Source organism: Teleopsis dalmanni, chromosome 1 (assembly GCF_002237135.1).
Source record: "Teleopsis dalmanni isolate 2A chromosome 1, ASM223713v2, whole genome shotgun sequence".
In the NCBI taxonomy this organism is placed as follows: domain Eukaryota; kingdom Metazoa; phylum Arthropoda; class Insecta; order Diptera; family Diopsidae; genus Teleopsis; species Teleopsis dalmanni.
This window is the reverse complement of record NC_051846.1, coordinates 217,137,015-217,144,375: the sequence shown is the minus strand read 5'-3', so window position 1 is coordinate 217,144,375 and position 7,361 is coordinate 217,137,015.

Here is a 7,361-nt window from a genome sequence, read left to right as displayed (position 1 = left end):
AAAAAAAAAAAAAAAAAAAAAAAAAAATTCACCCTGCGGGATAGGGGTTAGAATATTCCCGCGGTAAGGCATGCCTGTCGTAAGAGGCGACTAAAATCCAGCTAGGCGTCGGAGGGTGTGGCTTAAAAGGTCACAGAAACCCTGAGAAGCCCCTAAGCTGAGCCGAGTAGACGCCGGCTCTAACTAAGCGTCCACCATCCCGGGATGGTATCGAGGAACGCGTAGGCGCACAATGTCTGCTTCCAATGTAAGAGCAATTGATGCGTCAACGAGGGAGTCGGAAATCCGCAGCGTCTGTATATCATGTTAGGGACGACTGTCGCATCACAATTCACATACGAGAGATGATAATGGAGGAAGGCTATAAGAAAAGGCATCAGGATCGATACCAGTAAGATTCTGATTATGGCATACTGGACAACAGCAATCGATTGGACATGATGACATGATAATGGAGAAAGCCTATAAGAAAAGGCATCAGGATCGATACCAGTAAGATTCTGATTATGGTATACTGGAGCAAACGATTGGATATGATGACTTGGGCTGGTGGATGATGTATTCTGTTACCAATATGGGCTAGAGCGAAATCTGGTCCAGACGGGTTTCAGGCTGATGCTTCATCTGCCTCCGTTCCTTTAAAACCTGGCAAGCCTTAAAGAACGATCTTGGATTCATCCTGTTAAGTTGGGGTGTAGGGGCAGTTAAGAATATCTTCTGCTTAGCTTCCGGTTTGGCTCTGAATACATGCGCTCATAAGGCTTTGTGTCAACCCTCGCATGACCTCCCTACATTGCAAAGATAATCATGGAACCACAATAAGGGTAACTACACAACGAAACTAAGATAACGGCTTTAAGTTGGGACCCAATTGCAAAGAAAAATGTTCACAACTACAAAAACACCAATACACTCTGGCGTTAATACTCCAGCCGGCACCGAAAGTGCAAAGGAGTCACGGATAGTCAGTCCCAGCCAAAACCCCTTCATGAGGGCGCCGAGACTAACACACTCACCTGTGCTATCACAAGAGAGGCAAAATAACGAGAGAGCTCGCTCATCCCCTCCGGAGCTTAATGGGAACAGTGTTCCAAAAGTGAAAAGAGAAGCGTTCATTAAACTCGGGGACAAAATATCCGAGCTAAATGAGATGATGGGTGGAGGAAGAAGGTCCATCCACCAAGCAATGCGTGATCTTGTTGCAATGATATCATCGCTCTATAAAAGAACTGCCGAAGAGACACCAAATAAAACTATCTCCGCTAAAACCAACGATAGAGGTACCCAAACAATTCAGCCGCAGCAAACACCTGTTATATCCAAACGGTTAAGAGAAGAAATCGAAAAAAGTAGGAAGACACCGCCTAAGAAGACGAAAACAAATCGACCTGTGGGGGCAAATTATACTAAGTTTAAGGAGCCAAGGAAATCATTGGAAAGCAACTTAGATACGGTGGCCGGGACGAACGGCAACGCTGATGTACCTCAAGCACCAATTGAAGACAACAACAAACGACACGCTTGGGTTTTACAAACAAAAAAACGCGTGAAACCACCTCGACCGGATGTAGTGATCATTAAACCGTTCGAGAATCTTTCCTTTGCGGACATACTCCGGAAAGTAAAAGGAGCTCCAGAGCTTAAAGCAGTCGGTAATGATGTTCACTCTATCAGGAAAACACAAAAAGGAGCACTTCTGCTTGAATTCAAAAGATCAGCAGAAACAATAACAAGTGTCCACCAAGACCACATCAAAAGTATACTACCTGAGGAAATAGAGGTCAAAACGCTAACGGAAGGAGCTACCTTTGAACTACGAACCCTGGACGAAATAACCACAGAAGAAGAAATAATTGATGCATGGAAAAACCAAATAGGCGAAATACATCTCTCGGCGATCAAAACAATAAGAAATGCCCCTGGAGGTACCAGAACGGCTATAATTGTAATACCAAAGAAGCAGGTCGGTAAAACTGAGGAGGTGGGTAAACTACGAGTTGGATGGACCGTGTGCCGATTACTCCAAAAAGTTACCCCCAGGAGATGTTACAAATGCTTCGATTTTGGACATGTGGCAAGGAACTGTCAGAGCTCCAAAGACTGGTCTAAACACTGCTACAAGCGTGGTGCAGTGGACCACCTTGCTAAAGCGTGTCAAGGTGCCCCTCACTGCCTACTTTGTAGAACTGACAAAAATATTGACGCTAACCATATTACGGGAGGACGTAAATGTTCCCACTACTTGACTGCCCGCCGGAGGATACTAAATAAAAAAAGATGAAAGTTTTACAGCTGAACTTAAACCACTGTGAAGCGGCACAGGATCTTTTAAAGCAGACTGTACGCGAATTAAAAATAGATCTAGCTATAATGACCGAACATTATAGTACACTAGACAATCACTGCTGGGCTACCAGCAAGTGCAACAAGGCATCGATATGGACGTTTTTCAGCTGTTATTTACCCCCCAGTCTATCAATTGAAGAATACAAACAAAGACTTGACAATATTGTTAGCATCGCTAAAAATATGAAGCCGATAGTGATTGCCGGTGACTTCGATGCCTGGGCCATTGAATGGGGCTCAACATTGACAAACCCCAGGGGAGAGTGCCTACTAGAAGCATTGGCCACCCTGGATGTAGTATTATTGAACTGCGGCCAAAAGGATACATTCACAAGGAACGGTAGAAGCTCTAAGATTGATTTGACATTTATCAGCGATCCACTAGCTAATTCAACTGAGTGGCAAGTGTCAGATATCTGGACACATAGTGACCACCAAGCTATCATATTCGAAATACATGACCGCGCAGCAAGAACCATTCCTGCGGTAGACACTCCAAATCCGCTATGGAAGGAGTTAATTTTGGCCAAAGAAGCTTCTAAGCTCTCAATGGACGACATCCACCTAACTGGCAGTGCGAATGATAAAGCAATACAACTAATGCGCTGCATAACAAATTCATGTAACGCATCTATGGCAAAGAAAGGCCGGCGGAATGGCAGACAACATGTGTATTGGTGGACTGACCAAATTTCCGAACTGAGAAGAAAATGCAAACATGCGCGACGCCTATGTCAAAGAGCAAGGGGTCGTGAAAATTTTATAGCGCACCAAGAAGCCTATAAAACATCGAGAACTGACCTAAAAAAGGCGATATCGAATAGCAAGGCAAGATGCTTCAAGGAAATGTGTGAGGAGGTCGAGAATAACCCCTGGGGACTAGGATATAAAGTGGTTATGAAAAAATTATATAGCTACCGTCCACCAGTTACAACAGACGCAGCTAAACTACAAGCAATAGTTGAAGGTCTCTTCCCGCAGAGAGCTGATATAACCTATACAGTACAAGATAGTGAGCCACAGAATGAAATACCTGAGGTTAGCAGGCAAGAATTGGAAGTGGTATGCAAAGGTTTGAAACTAACCAAAGCACCTGGAGTAGATGGAATACCAAACCTGGCACTAAAGATGGCCACAGAAACCAACGCTGATTCATTCAGGGAAGTGTTCAACGCATGTATAAAGGAGAGAACACTCCCCAGATATGGAAAATACAAAGGTTGGTGCTTATACCAAAGGGCAATAACGTACAAGATGCATCAGGCTACCGCCCGCTATGTATGATTGATACGGCCGGTAAACTTTTGGAAAAGATAATTAGCCGAAGACTAGAAGAAGCCTTGAATGGCAATGGTGTATCAGATAGACAATTTGGTTTTCGGAAGGCACGCTCTACAATAGAGGCCGTAGAGGCAGTCATAGCCATAGCAAAAGATGCCATTAAAGGAGACCGTTGGCTCGAAGGAGACAAAGAATACTGTGTCTTCATTACATTAGACCTTAAAAACGCATTTAACTCAGCGGACTGGGACACTGTTCTAGCAGTACTTCAAGGGAAAGACGTTCCAAAGTACCTAGTAGAATTAATCGTTGACTATTTTAAAGAGAGAGTGCTTTTGTATTACACAGACAGAGGCACAAAGTCATACCAAGTAACAGCAGGGGTACCACAGGGCTCGGTACTGGGTCCAATATTGTGGAACATTATGTATGACGGAGTGTTGAGACTTGAGCTCCCAGAAGGCGCAGAAATAATTGGATTTGCTGATGACATCGCGCTGGTGGTTAAAGGGAAGCATATAGAAAAGATACAATCAATATGCAACGATGCGGTCGCTATGGTAAGGAGCTGGATCACAAGTGTAGGCCTCAAACTTGCTGATCATAAAACTAAAGTCCTTCTTGTAAGCAGCAGGAAAAAGATTGAGTACATTACAATAACTGTTGGCAATGAGCGAGTCACATCAAAACAAGCAATCAAGTAACTTGGAGTAATGATTGACAATAGACTCACCTTCAAAGAGCATTTACGATATGTTGCTGCAAAATGTGCGAAAACAACGTGTGCACTATCGCGAATAATGCCCAACATAGGTGGACCTAGACAACAGAAGAAGCAGTTACTCACAAATGTAGTTAAGTCTATTGCTATATATGCGGCTCCCATATGGGCAGATGCAATGAATAGAAAGACGTACAGATTAGGAGTAGACGCAGCATACAGAAGATGCGCTCTCAGAGTTGTTTCCGTAATCCGTACAGTATCTACTGACGCGGCCATGGTTATTGCCGGAATGATGCCACTACAGCAGGAAGCAGAAATTGAAAAGGAAAAGCATGTAGCAAAAAGAATTGGGGTTACAAACTTCAATCAGCTCAATGAAGAAGCATTGAATAAGTGGCAACAGAGTTGGGATATATCCACAAAGGGAAGATGGACGCATAGGCTTATTCCGAAGATAAGTGATTGGACCAACAGAAAGCATGGGCAGGTGAATTACTACCTAACCCAGATATTAACTGGACACGGCTGCTTCAGAGCATATCTTTTTAAGTTCAAACATGACGAAGAAGACACGTGCCCAGCATGTCCATATACAAAAGAAACGGTGGAACATGTGTTCTTTGATTGCCCGAGATATGAGAGCCACCGCAGCTCCTTGGCAAGAGCAACCAGAGAACAGGTCACACCTGATAATATCATCCAACTGATGTTAAAGTCAACAGAAATCTGGAACCTGGTGTGTATTTTTGTGAAAGAAATCACAGAAGAACAGAGAGCAGCAGAGAGAACTAGAAGAGCAGTAAGAGATGACAACAATCGCTGAATCACCACCCTCCGAAGTAATGCTTAAAGGTGGTTCCGGAGGGATTTATGGTTAGAGAAGACACGGTGTTAGGATGAGGTTTAGTACATATCAAGCAAAAGAGTAAGTCTTGGTTGCGAATCATGCATGCTGGTAGTACGGGCTACCAGTATCTTTTGGAAATTCCACATCCCTTAGCTCGTATAGCTTACAAAAAAAAAAAAAAAAAAAAAAAAAAGAAAAAACATGCCTGTCGTAAGAGGCGACTAAAATCCAGCTAGGCGTCGGAGGGTGTGGCTTAAAAGGTCACAGAAACCCTGAGAAGCCCCTAAGCTGAGCCGAGTAGACGCCGGCTCTAACTAAGCGTCCACCATCCCGGGATGGCATCGAGGGACACGTAAGCGCACAATGTCTGCTTCCAATGTGAGAGCAATTGATGCGCCAACGAGGGAGTCGGAAATGCGCAGCGTCTGTATATCATGTTAGGCACGACTGTCGCATCACAATTCACATACGAGAAATGATAATGGAGGAAGCCTATAAGAAAAGTCATCAGGATCGATACCAGTAAGATTCTGATTACGGCATACTGGACAACAGCAAACGATTGGACATGATGACATGATAATGGAGAAAGCCTATAAGAAAAGGCATCAGGATCGATACCAGTAAGATTCTGATTATGGTATACTGGAGCAAACGATGGGATATGATGACTTGGGCTGGTGGATGATGTATTCTGTTACCAATATGGGCTAGAGTGAAATCTGGTCCAGACGGCTTTCAGGCTAATGCTTCATCTGTCTCCGTCCCGTTAAAACCTGGCAAGCCTTAAAGAACGATCTTGGATTCGTCCTGTTAAGTTGGGGTGTAGGGGCAGTTAAGAATATCTTCTGCTTAGCTCCCGGTTTGGCTCTGAACACATGCGCTCATAAGGCTATGTGTCAACCCTCGCATGACCTCCCTGCATTGCAAAGATAATCATGGAACCACAATAAGGGTAACTACACAACGAAACCAAGATAACGGCTTTAAGTTGGGACCCAATTGCAAAGAAAAATGTTCACAACCACAAAAACACAAATACAAGGTGAGATGAAAAAACTGCAACCAACTTCAGACTGCTGTCATTTCTAAACCGCTCGTCCCACAGCTGTCAGATTTATTCTAGTGACAGCTCATTATATTGTTTACAAGCGCACAAAAGCATTTTGGTGGGAATTTTTCAAAAAAAAAGTTATTTGTGATGGAATTCAAGCGTGATAGTGTGATTGCTTTGCATTTGGCTGGAAAACCACAAGTGGCTATCGTTAGAGCCCTCCAGCATTTAGAAGTGAATAAATGTTTTGTGTCTCGTACCATCGCTCGTTACCATGATACTGGTAGCGTAGCCCGACGTCAAGGAAGTGGACGAAAAAAAACAGCAACATCGGCAGAAATGGTTCGAAAAGTGAAAAAGCGAATTGAACGAAATCCGCGTCGCAGTGGACGAAAAATGGCTCGTGAGCTGAACATATCGCAATATGCCATTCGGCAAATATTGAAAAATGAGCTTGGACTAAAGCCATTCAAGTTCCAAAAAGTGCAAGATCTTACTGATGCGCAAAAAAAAGTTAGACTCGAAAAAGCTAAAGAGTTGTTTCGCTTGGCCGAAAGTGGTGAACTGCCGAATTTGGTTTTCTCCGATGAGAAACCATTCGTTATCCAGCAGTTTGTAAACAAACAAAATGATCGTGTTTACTTGCCAGAGAGGTCAGCTGAAAATTTGCAACTTCGGTTGGCCATCACAACTCAAAAGCCGGCCATGGTGATGGTGTGGGCCGCCATAACAGCCGATGGTCGCTCGCCGCTCGTATTCATCGACCGTGGTGTCAAATTAAATGCGCAAATCTATCGCGAAAATATTTTGGAGGGAGTTCTGAAGCCCTGGGCACGCAAACATTTCGGCCGCAGACCTTGGACATTCCAACAGGACTCAGCACCATCGCACTCAGCACGCGCCATCCAAGAATGGTTAAGAAATGAGGTTCCTCGCTTCATTTCCACCGCACAATGGCCACCAAAATCTCCGGATGCCAATCCGTTGGACTATTGTGCCTGGGGTATTTTGGAAAGCAAGGTTGGAACTAAAAAATACCAAAGTGTCGATCATCTCAAGCAAGCGCTTCGCCGAGAATGGGACAAAATACCGCAGAGCCACTTTCGGGC